General features: G+C 40.4%; 1 protein-coding gene across 1 annotated transcript in view; it reads left to right on the top strand.

The window, feature by feature from the left end:
* The first annotated feature begins 8402 nt into the window (after positions 1-8402).
* LOC108899055 (carbohydrate (N-acetylgalactosamine 4-sulfate 6-O) sulfotransferase 15) overlaps positions 8403-19393 on the top strand; it is a 33539-nt gene continuing 22548 nt past the window's right edge. Inside the window, exon 1 of the mRNA XM_018699319.2 lies at positions 8403-8669. The gene's annotated coding sequence lies outside the window, so the exon portion shown is untranslated. The remainder of the gene's footprint in view (positions 8670-19393) is intronic.

The following is a 19393-nucleotide window of genomic DNA, read 5'->3' as shown; positions in this document are numbered from 1 at the left end:
GCGCTCATTACCAATTATATGTGACGCAAGTAGATCAGTTTTGTTTAACCAAAAAAAAAGTAAAAGTTATGTTTTTCACTCCCTGTTAAGTGCTAGTGTCCCTTTATGAACAACCTAAGCTTGTCCAATTTTATGCGCTGCTGTGCACAATAGACTCAGCACCTGCTCTCACTTTACTTGTCATTTAGAGATATAATAGCTCGCTGTGCCTCATAAGTACACACAGTAATGGAAGTTATCTTCATGCTCAATATGCATCTTAAATTTCCTTGGGAAAATTCATGGGCTTTATGACCTAATGCTCTTTGAAAATCTCTAGTGATGACAGAAAAATCCAATTTAGGTTCCTCATGCAGAGGTTTAATGAAAAGGCTGCTGTTAGCCACTCTGCTGGGCTATCTCTGCATGTGTTGGGTAGAGGTATCCTGCAGTATGTTAGCCCATCAGGACCATGTTAGTTTTTCCATGGTCAAATGGAAATCAGTCATCACGCTGTTGTAAATTACACAATGCAAGGTGCAAATTTTTCTGCATTATACCAATTATCTGTGTTTGATCTGTGACCGGAACAACGGAGAGGCCGTGTGGCTGTGAAATCAGCTTTAATCACACTTATTTGCATGGAAATGGATATTGATTGGCGGAAATAGTCACGGAGCTATGCCCACTGCCGTGCCACTGAAAACATTTCTCATTTACTCCTTATCCTGTGCTCTCAGTGACACCAGCAATCAAAACATGAAGAAGGTGATATTGAAGCTAAAAATGTACAACAAAGTGTGCAGGTCCTCCGAGCACGAATTCCACCAGCAGGGTAGGGGTATGCAAAGGTGAGGATATCAAAAACCGGATACGCTATCAAACCGTTTCATATGGAGCAGAGGAAATGTGATCCCCCGTGGTGCACACCCTGAAACACTGAGCACAAGATTTGAAGTGAGCTGAATGAAAAATAACATGTGCATCCACACTCTGGCACACAGCGATGTAGTGCAGAATTCACAACTCGGCATCACTTCAAAAGCCTCTATGTTGTCTCCCTCACTTCAAACATAAACATCACAAAAATATACTCCTCAAGCTGCGTCAAAACCAACGGCGCGGGCTTGCTGTTGCCTGTCAAACAAGTAAAGAAATATGCTGAACCAATGGCAGAAAATAATACAGATTTGACTGACAGGTTTTCATTACTCGGTAATAATTACTTCATCATAACCCTCTTAGAGTCTACAGTTTATTTGCATGACCATGCCATTTAAAAAAATCTCATTAAATCCAAGCAAACGATATGTACTTCTGTTTACCTCCAGCCATCTCTTAGTTCATGTTTGTGTCTCGGTTGCTATTTGAATTCCTTTGTCGGCTCATTAAAATCTTCAGTCCAAAACCAATGAGGTTTGTTTCCTGGCATCGGGCATGTTTAAAAATTTTCCTCAGGATGACATGGGGTGCTAGAGGAAGAATTTCATGTCCACTAAAAATAGTTTCTATTTCTCATTTTATGGAAATACACATATTTCCACAATAGCCTGCTGAATTGATACTGGCAGTAACACTGTCATTCTATGAGAAGAGCCCTGTTGCCAATCATTATAGGATATAGTAATAATATCTACACAGCATATGAGAAATTGTGTGACATTAGCGGAAAATAAATGTATTTGTAACCACGGAAACAGCCAAGGAACACTGTGAATGCAGAGCGAACCTTTCAAATAATATCTGAGTGCTGAAAGCCAGGAAAATGTGACATTATCATTTGCTAAGTTATACATTCGGTCAGCATTGGCCCATCCCTGGAGCTCTCACACTGACTGACTATCTGTGCTATCTGTACTTTTGGAAACTCTAAATTGCCTTTTTCTTTCGCAGCAAAAACAACACAATTAAAATCTCGAAAGCGAGCAAGTTCAAGGTTACGAACGCTGACAATTAGATGGTTTCTGTTCACTGAACTCCTGAAGCCTGTTAAATACATCAGTTTGCGTGGACACATGAATGAACAGGCCTCCAGTTTTCTGTGATACGTCAACACCACAAAGCCTTTTCATCACGTCAACTTAAAAGCAAAGAAACACATTCAGGGACAGGGATTGGATTTTTTTTTTTTTTTTGGCTTAATCTTTGTTTCTGAAAAGCTTGAGTTGTGCGTGGGTGTGGATGAGACATTGAAGAAAAGGATACTGTGCCTTAGGACTGCAACTGATGACTACTTTCTTTTGTAATTAACCCAACAATCATATGTCTTTTGATTTATTATTTAGTTTATAAAATCAATACATATCATCATGATATTCAAGAGTACAAAGACACTTCTTCAAACTGCTTGTTTTGTCTGACCAAACATCCAAAAGCCCTGAGACATTCAGTGTGTTTCTTTCTTCCAGCACATGTTGTGTTACATATATTGTGTTGAGTGTGTGTATTTGGATATCTCTGGAAACTGTGTATGTGTGCTGTTATTTAAAAAAAAAAAAGGGTGTTGACCCTGCCTGGTAAACTGATGTATGGCATCCTTTCTAACACTGCAGGATTTGGCTCTATTGGCTCTCTCCAGAGACAGGACCTCTTCAAGAAAAGAAAAAACTTTTCCACAAGAAGCAGCTACAAACACAAGCATGGCCTCATAAATCAAACATGTCTTTCAAGAAGAAAATTCCTCTGTTTTCCCTCCAATGACTCTTGGAGCTCAGCTTAGTCGACGTGCGGTGCGGTTTATTGATTCTATTGAGTATTGCAGCAGAAATATTCAATTTTTCCATTCATCCACTGATGTGAAAAGAGAAGTCTCCAGAGCATGGAGAGGTATGACGATGACGATGGAGTGTGGCAGCTTCGATCGAAAGTCCCTGTTTGCGGAAGTGCTGAGGCAGCACTGTTCTCTGTCGGAGTCAGGTACTGATGTCTCCGTCTGATTGTTGAGTCAAACATCTTAAAGCAGATTACAGCAGATTAACACACATAGTAATGTTTTCCTTTTTTGATCTGGGCTTAGCACACATCAGCTTTAGTCATTTGAACTTAGAGGAACCCCCCTACCCTCAGAAAAACATTAACTGATGGGGATAAAATTAGCCTGCTCTGTGTCAGGGCATAGGGGGATTTTGCATTATTTATTCATATGATGTTACTCTATATCAAACCAGACTTGAGTTTATTTAAGCTCTCTGTAGAGTCATGTCTCTTCCACTACATCTAAGAATTTAGTTCTTGTCAGAGGAAAACTTCCAAAAGCTGGCTTTGGGGATTTTTGTATCAGGTTAACCTTTTAGGGTTGAGAGAACTTAACAGCTGTCAGGTTTAAAACCACTTGAAGGAGAAGGCTGATGATTCTTACTGTTAAAGAATCGCATAAAAAAACAAAACCATGGTGAACTGATCGCATTAACACTGTCTCCTAGAAAGTATATTTACATACTATTATACTATTTGTTTTGCCAAATTTACAACAATCAAGTCGCACAGAAGTGGTGGGGGTGTGTGGTGGGTACATAATGTAAATGACTGACTTAAGCCAAGAAAAGTTCCTTGCGCAAAAGAGCAGCTACAGACTACTGATTTAACATTTCTCTCCCATAACACTGTTGGACTCATATTGGACAGTTTAATGAAAAAAAAATCAAAATTGATGCAGTAGAACCATCTTTTTATTCTATGCGTTCTAATTTCTTGGAGCCCACTAACAATGCACTGGCAGTTGTATGACAGTGATCTATGGGAATTTTTTTTTTTTTGGGGGGGGGGGGGGGGCACAGGAAATTTCTTTGTTTTTGTTGCAATACCATTAGTGGCCACCGGGACAAATCAGCAACAGGGCTGTGCAGCTCTACCATATTCTGTTTTCTTAATAAATCCAAAGTGTTCAGTGAGCAACCTTCATAGGAAAAACTTTAGAACAATAATGGTCTTTAGTCCCAGCTGATACTGAGCCAAGACCACACTCTTCCACTCACTGTGTTATAGTTGCTACTAGAGGAAATGGTTCTGCAAGAATGGATATTGTGGGGAAGCAAAATTCAATACTTTGATTCATCTTCAGTAGGAATTAATGGAGCTTGGGCTGAGTGCCACAGACAGGATAGAGAAGTCAAAAAGTACTAAGAGGCAGACAACTGCATTTTTTTTCGTCATGGAATTTACTGACAGTAAGAAATATATGGAATAATACCAGCCTTATCCTTTAAATGCTAATTAGATTAGCATCAAGATATAGACATTTAAGGCAGAAGGCATGATGTTTGTCCCTAGTTTCTCATTGCTTCATTTGGTTAAGAAGCAATGAGAAACTAGGGACAAAGACAAAGAAATTAAATATATGATATTATTCTTCATATATTGGACTTTTTGTAACAGTCTGTATCTTTATTTTCCATGCCAAATCTTCCAAGTACTGATTTTTAGGCAGATTGCCAATTCTTTCCTGTAGTATTTTTTAAAAATCTTATCAGTAAATACATTTTTCGCCTCTTTTTAATTTCTGCAATTGCATTCTGTGGTCTTTGTTTAGCCCTCGTATTGGTGCTGAATAGCTTGTCTAAATATCATTAGGGTCAGACTGTAATCACCGCTCAGCCTTGACACACACAACATGGAATGAAAGAGATGAGTAATGCCCAGGCTGGAAAGAACCACATGGCAGCAGCTGCCTGAGCTCCTGGGAGTTCAAACCAGACTTAGCAACAAACACAAAAGGACAAAATAAAGACATATCATCCCTTTTTCATCTCATTTAAATGGAAACAGTGAATCAGTTAGGCATGAGGTCAGCGTTTACTCCTTCTTCAGAAATCCCCGACATGATTTTATCAGACATCTTTTCCACCCCCTCTCACTAACAGGCATGTGTAAAAGCTATTATTTCTAATCTCATTTGACTGTCCTGCTGGGTTCTTTGCAACATTTTAAACTCTTCCCATTATGCAGAAAACAAAAAAACTTAAAAGACACCCTGTTTGAGTTTGACAGTGGTGTGCTGTTCATAAAAATACTGCCTAACAGGGGAGCGGTGGGGGGTCTCGCTCCACTCGCGGAATCATTGCTTTTCACTCCTGATGATTTAAATTGGGTTGGATACCGCTTCCTTCTGTCAGTCCAGGTAAGATTAAAACTAAAATATTGCAAATCCTCAGACACAAATGAGTTTATTACAGGGAAACAGCCCAACACTACGGAGTCATTCTTGACTCAACTACAAAATAAAAGCTTTTCAATTTGAATCATTTTATCTCCAATTTCAAGCACATATGAAACCTTAGACAACCTGACTTCACAGACTATTTTCTGGTTCTTTGATCAAATTTGGAGGCTTAAAAATCCAGTAGTATAACGGAAAACTGCCACGCTATGACTTTGATCTGCTAGCCAACAATACTGTGAAGTGATGACACTAATGTGATAGCTACAACAATGTATTACACCTATATTGGAAGTAACTATTTCAAGCAATACTGCCAAATGTTAGCACTTTGATCTTTGGCGTGCTGTTTTTGGGAAAGCAATCCTGGAATGTGTGTGACGAAACAAGCAATTGAATGCCACAGCCGAACTGAATTACCTGAGGTTCTGGTCCAAATATCTGGTAATTTCGTTCTCTGGAATTTGCTTGAAGGTGAAAAAGAAAACTTACAAAAGGCTCTCGGGAACAAGCACACACAGACCCACACATGAACTCACACATTTCCTCCCACCGGTTTCCTAATGTGTGTGATGAAACACACTAAACAAACCTGGGTATGCAATTTTCTAAGCTCAGAGCACACAGAGATAAAACAAACAAGACCGGCTACGTTTTTTTTTTCAAATTAGTTTCCTTTGCAGTAATTTCCACCAAGCTTTAGTATAGACAGGGGCTGAGACAGGCTGCTGCTGAGAGGCATGTCTGACTGCCGACATGGGGCACACTACAGGCGGGGTGACTCATATTGTCTGTATGACTTGCTGAAGAGACAACCAACCATTACACATACACTTCATCACCATCACCATCAGCGCCATTGCCATCAGAACCAATGGGTCTTACTAGTCAAACAGACTGGGATCGTTCGTGGGTGAAATATATAGGAGGCAGTCGCAAAAGCTCATACTGTGAGAAGATGGAATTCTTGAAAATCTATAACCTCCCCTGGGCTAAGTTTTTATTGCAATAAACAAAAAGGAGACATACTGGCAATAATAGATGTTGGAGGCTTTTGAAACTTGCATGTGGAAAACAGCAACCTAATGAGAGCTATTACGATGCTTCTGATGATGATGATGATGATGGTGATGATGAGTGACTCAGCGACAGCACTAAGAAACCCGCGGTGCCATCACCGAAACACGATATGGGACAAGATATTTGCCAGCCACCTCTCGCAGACAGAAATGTGGACGCACACAGCTGCACCGCGGTCACGCTTTGATTCGTGTAGTTGCTGAATCGTCTGGATGTGTCAGCGTGAATCATCTCCCACATTTCCTGGTCCACATTCATCTCCCTGTTAGGCTTCACAGAGCAAGAGATGGGGATGATGTCAGTCTGTTGCTGAAACACCAACAGATACACATTCTGAAATGGATGTGAGATTATTGACCTTTACTTTCCCTGGTAATTGCTGTGCTATCTGTTATATTTCTTTGTCTGGAAGGCAAAAGCCTTGTTATTGCCTAAAATCTCTAATATTGAGCTCTTGCAGTTCTACTGTAGATACCGCTGACTCACCAAAGGTTAAAGAAAAGCAAAGAAAACCTAACCAATACAGAGACATAATATGGCCTCCTATAAATCTTTCTTTGCCTTAATGGTCTGAATAACCAGCCAGTGAGCAGCAGCTGTTTGGCTGTCTTGGTGGCCTCTGTCCCCTCCCCCCACTGTCACCCCCCCTCCCTCCCTCCTTTAACACTCTGAGAAAAAAGCACCACAATAATCTAATGATGGTCCACTGGAGACTTGGGCAATGGAAGGTTTATGGTGTTCTTGTATTTACTTAGTTCCTACAGAGATCTATATTGCATTTAGTGCAGGAGCCATAGATAAAAACCAGTAAATGCTGAGCCTAAAGGGTCAGTTCACCCAAATTAGAGAAGACATTTTCTCATATACCTCTGGTGGTGTGTAGCCATGCAGACAGCTCCGGTTGAATTTCCCAGTTTTCTGTCTCTGAGTTTTCACCATGATGGATGTGAATGGGGACTTCTGTGGTGCTCACAGCTTTGAAAAATTTCATTAAGAGAGACGTCGGCATTACCCTATGTTCTTCTCTTCTGATTCTGTTATGAGAAGATGAAAACCAAAAATGCATCAGTCTGCCTCTCAGTTCTTTCTGACTTCTCTAGTCTGTCTGGATCCCCTGGATAAATCCCATGAAAAAAAAAAACAACCATTAGTATGTTAATCACTCAGGTAATACTTTCTTGCTTCCCTACCGTGACTGTAGCCCAGTAGTTTCAACTAAGGATGTAAATCTGTAAAAACAGGTTGCAAATATACCGTTTCTTTTCAGTTTTTATGGAAGCTAAGTAATCTTCTAAACAGCAGAACACCTTAGTTTTTAGCAAACATTACTCATGATGACATAAACAGGAGTGAATGGTACATTTACAGGGACATACATGTAACAGTGGAGGTCCACGGCACAGAGTGAAATAGATCAGGCTTGGCTTTAGCTGCACATACAATACTTGTTCACAGGAGTGACTCATTGTTACTTGGTTGGTCTTCCAATTGGATTTCTTGATAAGAAAAAGAATACAGAATAGCCTACCACCACATGTATCCGTGAGAGATTTCACTGCTGGTTACTCTAAATCCACAGCAAACTATTATTATTTATTTATTTATTTTAATTAAAGGTGCTTTCTACCAAAGAAAGAGATGTTGCTGCTGAATTTTATTTTTTAACACAATTTTCCCCCCTCTTTTTATGAAACAGCTGTGGAGACTGGGCCGTGACACAAGGAGAGAGAGGGCGGGATGTGACATGCAACAAAAGGTTCCTGGCCACAATCCAACTGGAGCCCACTGCAACCACTACGCAAACAGGACGCTCCCGTGAATATTTTTAATGTGATTTTTCTATATGGGCCTACTGTGAGCACCATGAATGAAATTAAATTAATCTCTATTGTACCAGGTTGGAGTCTGAAATCTCACCAAATAAAACCAAAACTATATCATTAAGAGCAAATGTGATAATATGTTCTTTTGGAAATTTAAGTGAACTGACCCTTTAAACGTGTTTATTCCCATTATATTACAATGCAGCACAGGTCGTTTCCTGTTTGTAAAGATTATAGGCTAATAGTTGTTTTTAGTAACAGACCCCTGCTCCCTCCCCCTTTTGCTCCCCATTCACCCCTCACCCTTACACCACACCAGCAGAAAGAGAGAGAGAGAGAGAGAGAGAGAAAGCGAAAGAGAGAGAGAGAGAGAGAGAGACCGAGAGGCTGACTCCCACATCGGGAGCTTGAGAGAGAGAGAAGCTGAGGCTGTCACAGTGCAGAGAGTCTACAACTTGTTCACATGTAACGGAGGAAAGGGGGGGGGAAATATTACTTATAATTACACGGACTTACAAATGCCATTAATCCCGTGACCGGTGACCGGAATGGAAATATACGAGCCGGGAATGAGAAGTTGTTTGATCCGGGTGGTCGTGTGAGCGCTGCCGGCTCCAAGAAAGAAACTCATGGTAGGTGTTTTTTTTTTTTTTTAACATTTTATTTCACACTCTGATTTCTGCACGCCGCGTGTGCATTTTAATTTCTGTGCGCGCATTCAACCCACCCTCTTTTTTTTTTTTTTTTTTTTTTTTGGGAAATTTATGTTTCGTTTTTGTTGTTAAATCTGTTATTGAGTCAGGCGGTTTGTTCAGTGTCGCTGAAGTTCATGCCCTCGGTTTTCAGGCTGCATGACTGTGTCTATGGAGGGAGCGGGTGCAGAAATGGAAAAGTTTTTGGGTGATTTGACTGTATGTGTGTGTGTGTGTATGCGTGTGTGTGTCCTGCATAAAAGCGGAGACGTCGCCAATATAACGGGCTCCTTTCAGCGGAGAGGCGCCCGCTGCCCGTAGAGAATGAATGGGTCACTATGTATTCTAATCTAACTCAAGAGTTGACTCAGTTTTCCTCGGTTTTTAAGTGGGAGAAAGAGCTGCTGCTTGTAGAAATAACAGCACGACAGACTTGCAAGTCGTGGACATGTAACCAGGAGACCGCTACCAATCAATATCGGAAAAATCTAATCACGTCGCCATCAGTTCCTGAGAGGGATTGCATTTGTTACACCATTCGGAATATAGACATTTTGGCATTTTCTTTGTGATTGTGCAGAAATATTTGAGCTTCCATTCACTGAGATGCGTTGTTAGGGCTCTCCAACCGTGAGAGCCAAAACAAAAGGATTTCCTGCTGACCAATAGGAGCACGGGAAGCCCTCAGGAGGGATGGAGTGGTCCTCTCTCCTCTTTGTCCTATACCTGAGACACCAAATAGACCACAGCCTGCTGCGAGGCAAATATTAGCCTGACTGGGAGTGTTGGCCAAATGAATACAAGTGTCCTTTTCTTTTCTTTCTTTCTTTTTTTCTTTTTTGGAAATTCTGCCTGATTGCAAACACAAATGTACATGGTTCCTATTCACATCAATCCATATTATGAAGACTGGTGTGTTCAGGTTCTGTGGAGCCATCAAAGCACCTGCTACTTAAAACTCCCCCACAGTTCACACCACAAACACCCTTAATTGACTCCTCAATTTACAGCAGCTCTCAGATCAGGGCTCAGCCGCATTCAAACGCATCTCAAGACGTAAACATCCACAGTACGCCTCTGCAATAGGCTATGGATTCATGTGAGGGCTGATAAGTTCTGGTTAATTGTTGAGACATGCCCTCAGGGTGCATCACATCACTTCAAACCACCCCCCTCTTCAGCCTCTTTACTTTCAACTTGAATAACTTAATGTGCAGAGTATTAGGAGGGTTTTTAATTACTGTACTTGAGCTTTCAATTAAGCACACGGTAGCAGCTTGCCAGCACATTAGCCATAAGAGTTTCACACAGAAAGTGAACTTAATCTGGGGAAAAAGCCTGACAAAAAAAAAAAGGCAGAAGTGGAGGGAATTTGTGGAGAGCAGTAGTGTTGGAGTTGATAATTGATTAGTCGAAATTAATCAGCAATGGAAATGTCTGATACATACTGCGTACTCTCAGATTCCAGCCTCTAAAATGTGAGGGTTTGTCTTCTTTGTGTCACTGTAAACTGAAATTTTGGGGGTTTGTACTGTCAACCGGACAAAACAAGCAATCTGAAGACATCACTCTTGTGCTGTAGGAACCTGCGACGGGCATTTTTTCCACTGATTTGTTCATTTGTTTGTTTGATTGTTTCATTTTATAGACCAATTGAATGATAAATTAATTGAGAAATGACAAATAATGAAGATACTAATTACTTGCAGCCCTGAAGAGTACTTAAACTTTTAAAACACACATTTCATAATGATGCACATATAATGTTTACATGGTTAGACACTGTGTGTGTGTGTGTACTATGTTAGAGTGTGTAGCTATGCTTGCAAGATGACACAGGGCCTGCGTGGGAGGCTGGTACATAGGTGTCATAAATGTGGCGGGGATTCTCTTCCTCGCTGCAATATATTATTATGCAGTGAGTGGGATGGATGATTAGAATGATTTAAATGCCACGAATGGTTGTAGTGTGCGTGGCTCCTCGCAGAGCACGCCGTTTGCGTTGGAGCTCATTTTCATCTCTCCCACCACAGACTTCTGCGGAGTGACTGGAGCACTTTGATGAATTACTCTGTCCGAGATAAGTCGAGCCATAATATTTCTGGCTGATTGTTCTTGATTTAGATGCAGCGCTAACTTGGGTCTTTGTAGTAGGTTGATGAAGTATTCATTTAAAAAGAACTTTAAGTAAATAAACAATGAATCACGCTGCCACACACTTGTCAAATCTGCATGTGGAGCGGGGCTTTGTGCAACACAGAAGAGAGCATGCAAAAAGAGACAGAACTATGAATGAATGATATGTATGTCATAACTGTTCTATCAGTTATGAAAAAGAAAGATGTTAGAGTTTTTCAAACAGACTTTGATTACATGTAAATGTGACCACAGCAGGAAGTGCAGCTTTTCCATCATTGGTTTTCATTAGCAATTCCAGTGTCAATGCCTCTTTTCAGTGCTAGACCAGCTGTAGACTCTTAATTATTGCAATACAGACAAAGAGGGAATGTCTTTGTTATTGAAATCTTTGTCAGAGATTTCTCAAGGGAGAGGAATTCAGCTTAAATGGCCCTTTTAAGGCCACTTCATCACAAAAACTGGGGAGAATTTGGCAGCAAGCACGTACAAAACTGTTGCCCTTTTCAGATTCATAGATTTAAGGTCATTAAACACTGACAGTGATAAAATGTATGCTATGTTTGTGCAAATGTAGAACCGCAGACTGGATTAGTGCAAGTTCAAATGAAACAAGATGGTTTTGTTTTTTGTTTTTTTCATTTTGGGAGGGAGGCTTCTGGGAATTAGCTAGCATTATCTGACCATCTCGTTCCAATGTTGTTACAGGATTGTCCTTGAGTAATTTGAAAAGCATGCACAGTGGATTTTGTGCAGCCGAGCAGCTTTTTTTTATTAGCAGAGACACTTGGGGTCCAAATGAAGACTTTCATGTGAATTGTTTCGCCATCCTGCATTTAATGTCACATAGATTTAACACGCTGGTGCTCTTGTTTATTCACTGTTTTAATTTCCAAAAGGAGAATGCTGCGTTTATTGCGGCCCATAAATCTTAGGAAACGTGCTGATTTGCAACTAGATTCACATTCTGTTGAGGCCCTGGCTGCGTTATGATTCATCAACATTAACTAGAAATCAGAAGGCAATGATAAACATTGTGCTGCATGACCTGACGTGCTGCCAACTTCCTTTTGCTCCACATTTGCTTAATTTGTCTTTTGTGAGAACACAAGCTTGTCTGGGACATTTTGCACCAGACAGGGCAACTGACTGTCCCACAGCCTCAATGTCTCATCCCTCCCAACCAAAAAAAAAAAAACCTCTGACCAGTCCTTTAGATACCCTGCGTCCCCTTGTTTTCCCAGTGACTCACACATTCTGGCCCTGCTCTGATAACTCTGACACCTTCCCCCCATCCCCTCCCCTTCTTTGGGATACGTCTCCTTTTTCAGCCTGAGAGCCTGAAGCAGCACTCTGTGTTTCTCAAATGAAGCATTTGACCTCTGTTTTAGGGGTCTTTTATTTTAGTCACCGCTGCAGGAAGCCCAGTGTCAAGTGTGCATCGAGGGGGCCGCAGAGCGCAGCTAGACAGGGCTCCTCTGGGGGCACAAGGCACACAGACTGTCCATATGGACCCTCAACCTGTATGGACGCAGGCAACATTAACACAGAACAAGGTCAGCTGACTGTTTCAAGAAAGACACCCTCTTTCGTGTCTCAAGACTTTGTTGCAACATTCCAGACTGGTCTACTTTCCAACCAAGTGTTGCTGCTTAAACAAACAGCATGCTTTCATAAATTACACTTGATGGCCTTGAGCAATTCTGTAAAGTAGCACTGCTGATGAAAGTATTTGGGCATGTTTTGAAAACTGATCTTACTGGCTCACTGTAATTCTTAGAGATTATTGGTTAGAGTTGAAACAATTAGTGACATTATGAACAGAAAGCTCTAAAATGTGAGGATTTGCTGTTTTTATATCCCTGTAAATTGCATATTTCTAGGTTTTGGACACCTAGTAAGACAAAACAAGCATTTTGAAGATGTCATATTGAGCTGTGGGAGTGAATAATGAACATTTTTAATTTGTTTTTTGACATTCTAAAAAAATGTTAAATTAAGTGGGCAAAATAATCATAGAATAATCAATAATTATTGGTTACAACGCTATCATTTGAGGGTTATCATTGATAGTTAAAAAACTGACTACTGCACATCCTGAACCAACTTGAGTGGATACATACAGTCCTCATCAGTATGCAGATAGGGTGTCTGCATCGATAAACAAACCAGCCTGTCAGATGCTGTTGTGTTCTGTGTGTCTATTTTAAAAAAAAGAGTTAAGTCTTAGGCTATTCAGCAGCCTATCAAAAGATGTCAACTCTTAAAGACGCCGTCTTTAGCTCCACGCCTGTCACCAGTAACCCTTTGTTGCATAAATGTTTCATAGACAAGGCTGCTGTTTTTGTGAGCTTACATCTAAAATGACAGCAGGCTCCAGTTTTAGACTGAATGATCTGTTCAGAAGACGGTATCCGGCTGCTTTCCGGCTGCGCTCAAGTGTAGGAGTTGGGACTTTGAAAATAATGGTGCATGCAGGGACCCAGTGATGGATTGATCCTCCAATGAAGTTATGTTATGTATTCCTGATGAGAGCAGTGGATCACCGGGCGGGATTTATGTGGCTGTGGAGGAGCAACCACTCCAGAAGATGCTGTCTGTCTGAGGAAGTGGTCTGAGGCTATTTGTCATTGTGATTGATGAGCTTCTAGTGATTAAGCTAACATGCTGAAAGACATTAATCTGCTTTATCTTGTGAATGACTTGTATGGTTTTATTCTCCATTGTTATTGGCTCTAGTAAACAAAGAGAAGAGTAATTTTAACAGCATGCAGTACTTGAGACTTTTATAAATTGCTTCTATAACATGTTACTCATGAAGATCTGCATACATGCTTTATGGAAATATGGTGGCAGTTGCAAACATACTAAATTTCCAACGTCCCACAGGGAAAATATCACTTTTTCATAATATATATGAAGCAATAAGTGCATAACACATAATGAAAACAATAGGCCACACTTTTAAAAGAACACAGGTTTTCACACATGTTTAACTTGTGATTTACGTTTCTCCAATAACATAAGACCCTGTGTGCAATGTGGACATCATGCTGGGACTTTGAGGTGCCGAGTAAGAAAGTAAATCTGGCATCCTAGAGTTGCTGTGTGCCGCTGCCAAGTTGGGGGTCATTGCTTGTATTAATGACGCATGGGAAACTAAACTGGCTTTTATTCCCCTCACCATCTGTACCCAGTTGTGCCACATAGATGGAGTGTGGTGAGCGAGAACAGCTACGAGTTTGATTTATGGGACTGTGTGGTGAAAATTTTACTTATCAGGGAAAACTGTACATTTATAATTGTGAAAATATCTCTATTTACAAAACACATTGCTGATTTTATCTTGTCATTGGAAAATAGTGTATAGTTAGCTTATAGCTTATTATTTTTTTAATTTTCCAGAAAAATATCTGGATTTTTTTTTTTTTTCCATAAAGCTACTGATTGTGACATGAGGCATGCCTGCCCAGGGGGCCGTGGAGGAGTTAAAGGGGGTAATGGGGCGGAGGGAGACACGTAAAGTGAAGAGATTCAGCTTGAGGTGAAAGGCAATTATGGTACTTCAAACCCCCCTGTGCCTGATGTCTGCAATTTGTGTCAACATTGACTCTTCTCAAAGTCATACCTCAGTAAAATCTTAAACACACAGACATAATATGCATATTTTTAGAATCAGTGGGACTGACGACCTTCCGAGGATTTCATTATCTCTGATGTTGGGATAGATGGCGAGGTTGGGCATACAAAGTGTAGTTTGCATCCGGCCTCTTACCAACAGTCAACATTTGTTTCCTTCAACCATGACTATAATCTTTCTCTAACCATAACCAAGTAGTTGTACTTGGTGGTAGGTCAGGAAACGCTCTTATGACTTGGTTTTATAATGATAGTTTTAAACCACACTGACAAACTACTAATTTTATTGTTTTGGTTTGAAGACAGTCAGTTATGCAATGAAGAAAAATGGCTAGAAAAAGGAGAATTACCTGTCGATTGTGCACCAGAGGCCTAAGTTAAGTTTAAATCAAAAGGAATAATTTAACTACAGAAAGGCTGTGCATCCACATTTCTGTGTTCTGTTCCGTACTATTGATTACTTTTATACAATGTTCACTTTTTGCAGAGAGAAAGCAAATTGAGGAACAAATAAATAAATAAAAGGGGGAGCCCTATTCACAGTCTAATATGGTTCAAAAGTAAAATCAGGCATAAGTATCGGTTATTGTGTATTACTGGAAAATATTCATGATTCTGCTTTTACCCACATGACTTCTAAAATCTATATTTACGCCACCACTGGGTTATGGATGCTTTCATGTGTTGCCATGGAATCCCTTAGTTAAGGCTTATTATTTTGGGTTAGGTTAGCAGAAAGACCCAGTATTAGTGGTTGTGTGTGACTCCAGTATCTGTCTTCCAGATGTCACTCTAATGGGCCTCAGCAGAGACCTGTGGGGACCTCAACAATGTACAGCACCGCAGAGAGATGTGTTCATTTTCCAATTACCTCTGGCTACTCCTTTTAAATGAGCAACTGTGAAGCCTTTCAATACCACAGCCATTTCACTGTACTGCACTGTGTTTTTTTTTCCTGAATGACCTACAAACCATTGAGATTGTTCTTGATAATTTCACACGGCTGACCGCTTTTCTGTCTCATCACTGAACCACAGACAAGTTCAATTTCTGTTTACGCCATCTTCCAAGTAATGTAACTGAACATGTGGTGGCACCGGCCTTGGGGCTCATTTAACCCTAACAAGAGCTCTGCTGGGTAAACAAAAAAAAAAACCTTGCATGCACTTGCCACCTAGCCATATGTCTGTCTGAGTTCAAAGGTCAACATCGGGTTCCGTTTACCAGGCAGCCTTGAAATGTCCAGCAGAAGCGTCAGACGCACCTGCAGGGCTGTTTACATTTTTCAGGCTTTTTGGCAGAGAGTAGACACTCTCTCCAACCTGGCCCGGGTCACAAGGAATTTGTTCAAATGTTATTTTCATCGCTGCAGCTATCATTTTGTGGGATTATCCCTGCCAAGTTAATTTGGAGCAGGAGTTTTATATCTGTGCAGGCAGCCGCTGCCAGTATGAACCTTTTGGGGAACTAGAGAAATTTCTACACACTGCAAGATGGATGTGCTGTTGTAGTAAGAAAACCTATACCCCTCCCTCCATTTATCAGGATGTGGCCAAGCAGGTAGAATTGTGATTAAACTGTTTTTTTTTTCCCCTATGCTGCAATCTACTTCCAAAGCATACTGAACAGGACAGATATATTATTATGATTTATGCTAAACTCGACACTCAAATTACAGTGTAAGTGATCCCTCTGTTAAAGAGGTGGAACATATTGGCAACCTTAAAAATGAAGATACCATGCAATTAATCCTCGGTATTAAAAGGAGACCTTTTTACTCTCACCTTAATTTGGAGAATTAACCTGCCTGCCTGTCTGTTAAGCCTGAAGAATTTGTCCAAGCCTTCATTATTGTGGAGTCACATGTATAATGTAGCAGGGAGAGGATAAAGCACAGCATCTTATAAGTTGAAAATCCACAGGCCAAGTTAATATTATGGATCCACTGGGATGCTGATCCAGAGCGGCAGAGCAGTAAGCCAACCGACTCGGTAATAGCCCACGTTTTGTTAATTCACACGTTTTCTTGGCAGTCATAGGCCAACACTCAATCCATGCACATATCCCTATCTTGGCAGGAGGCTCGGCGCAGTTAGAGATGGAGCTCTGACTGTTAACTAGGTGTGAAACACTACTGCACAGGATAACTACTCATCTCCTGGAGAACCTCACAAAAGCGGGGAATTAGAGGCATTCTGAAAACATCACAGCCTGTGGTGGTGCTTCTCCTCATCATGACACATCCAGAAGTCACAGATGGAAAAGTTTAGTCTTTAATAATTTGGCTGACTTTTTCTCAGCTCACTGAGTGGAGATGGTGACTTGCTGGGTGCCAACAGTATCCAAGCTGTATCTGCAGAGAGAAGAAAATTTCTCTGATTGTACCAAATTGCTCCTGAAATCCTCACAACTGCAGGATTTAAGGAAGATTTCACTTTTGTTTTTTTGGGAGATAATCAAGTTTTCCTCTAGCTTTAGTCACAGTTTGATAAGTAAACAAGTTAATTTGATGGGAGCTGAGAAAAAGCTGAAGAACAGCTCAACTGGAAAGGAAGTTTCTCTTAAGCCTTGCTTGATTTAACAAATGAGCTCTTAGTTTCCTCACTTGGCCATTCAGTCCTCAGTGACTTAAGCTTATGTGAGTCCAAGGTACAATCAACCATCTTCATCTATCTACTGGGCAACTGAATTACAAGCAACACGACACATCCCAAGTGTCTCTCTCATTCTGTAGAGATAAATATATAACACCTCTAAACACCACAAATCTTTGTGTTAACCTAAGTGCAGTTGTAATGATATGTAGTACAGAATTTTATATAATCACACAGTTGGCTGCTAACAAGCTGAAAAGTGTTTGCTAGTTAGGCTTAAGTATGATGGATGTAAAACATTTAAGTTGTAATTTAATTGAATTCCCTAAGCTGGAGGCACAGAATGATCAGTCACAATTGAGTATAATTTCAGCGCTGTCAAGTAAAAGACTTCTAACACAGCTTTTTAAAAATCATTTAAAAACCCTTTTCATAATCAGTTAGATAAACTCATATGTCAGGTGATCACCACTGTCTGTGGGATTCATCCTCTGGGGACCATGAATGTGTATGGAAAATTTCACAGCAACTCATCCAACAACCAAAGTGTTGGGCTGACAGACCAACACTTCCATTCCTGAAGCTATGCTGTTAGCATGACTAAAATGACTTAAATGGCTAAAATTGATAATCCATTATCAAAAAATGTCTGCTGGTGAGAACAATAATTGACTAATGGTTTCAGCTCTAGTCACAAGCCAAAAAGGTTGGGAACCACTGCCTGACAGATGCAAGATTTTCGCCCAGCAGTGATTCATCAACTAAATAATGCACAATAAATGCCTTACAGTTTAGTGTTTACCAGCCAGATCAGTCATACATTTTTATAGCATGTTTTCGGCCTCTCAAACTTTTATGTTCACTGTTACCTCCTTCTGTTGGGAACATACATTCTTTAGCACTTTGATCCCTGTTTCGAATTTTCCAACTTTATTGGTTCTCATGATAGTTCCACTGAGTGTTTTTCAAAATGTGTACTGTATTTATGTGTTGCACAGATGTGCCATAAACTCAGATTTTAGTAGCGGTTTACCAACTTGAAGTGCAGTGTGATTCCAGAGCATAGAACAGTGCTTGCAGATGTGTCCTACAAATGTCGAGGGCATCAATGGGCAAACAATGTGTGGATGGAAAAATACCCAACTGTAAAACTGTTTTAAATGTAAATATAGTCATAAAAGTTCCACAACATTTTTCCTTCTTTTTTATGCAAGTGTTATGGTTTTCTCTTAAATTTTCTTTGAGCCGATTTGGATCTGAGCCATTTATGTCGCTCCGTGGGCTCAGACGCATTCCACTGGAAGCAGTTAACATTCCCATTGGATTAATTACCAACTGCTTTTCCCCCAGGTCTGTCTGCTTCTTGTCAAAAAGGAAGATTAACAGTAGACTGAACTTTGGTCAACATGTAGAGAGCCTGCCTGTCAGGTCTCGTAAAGAGAGTAGGGGAGAGGGGGCGAGCAGGAGCAGGTGTTGGTAGTGTTGAACAAATGAAAAGATGGTCGTCTGAAAGAAGAGGTTAATTTAGGTAAAGGGATGGCTTCTAGCATCAGCAGGTGTTAACAGTGTTGCTTCCAGTATGTGTCTCTCTTACTCTTATGATTTAAGGTTGACGCTTCCCTTGTCTAGTTGCAGTGTTTGTGGGGGAACTTGTTTATTATCCACCTTCCAGAAAAATATTTATGTTGCTGAGTTGCTAATGGTGCTCTGATATAAATGTTACAGGCTGCAATTGCCACCCACGTTATTGCCGATTTTGAACATGAGAGATGGACCTCAAGGGGATGAGAAACCGACTGGCATATATTTCATAAATCCCAAAAACATCCAATCCTCCCACGCAGCACTGAGCGTCCATGAATCGAAGTGGTATTTCATGACTTCTCGTCCACTTTGCAGTTTTTTTTTTTTTTTTACCCCCGCATCTTACAATAACTTTCCTCTGTCAGTCAGCATTAGGAAACTCTGAAACTCTGTGTCTGCTATGTCTTTTATTTCAACCTACATCTCAAACTCTGTCAGCAAGACAAATATAAAATTTCACAAAGAATACGAATGAACATCAAGAGACTGCAACATCTGACCGCTGACACAAAACGCTAGGCAAAAGATAAAACGGAGAAACTGACTTAAAGTGACTGGAAGATCATTGTTACTCTTATTCCCCCCAAAAAATAAAATATCAAGTAGGAACAGGAACAGCAAGAAAAACAAGGATGTCTCCAGAATTATTTGAATTCATCTGGGTATAAATTTTCTAAAGTTAGATAATAAGTTACAGACACATCACATTTA

This window comes from Lates calcarifer, linkage group LG23 (genome assembly GCF_001640805.2).
Source record: "Lates calcarifer isolate ASB-BC8 linkage group LG23, TLL_Latcal_v3, whole genome shotgun sequence".
Lineage (NCBI taxonomy): Eukaryota > Metazoa > Chordata > Actinopteri > Centropomidae > Lates > Lates calcarifer.
This window is presented reverse-complemented; position numbering and strand designations above follow the sequence as displayed.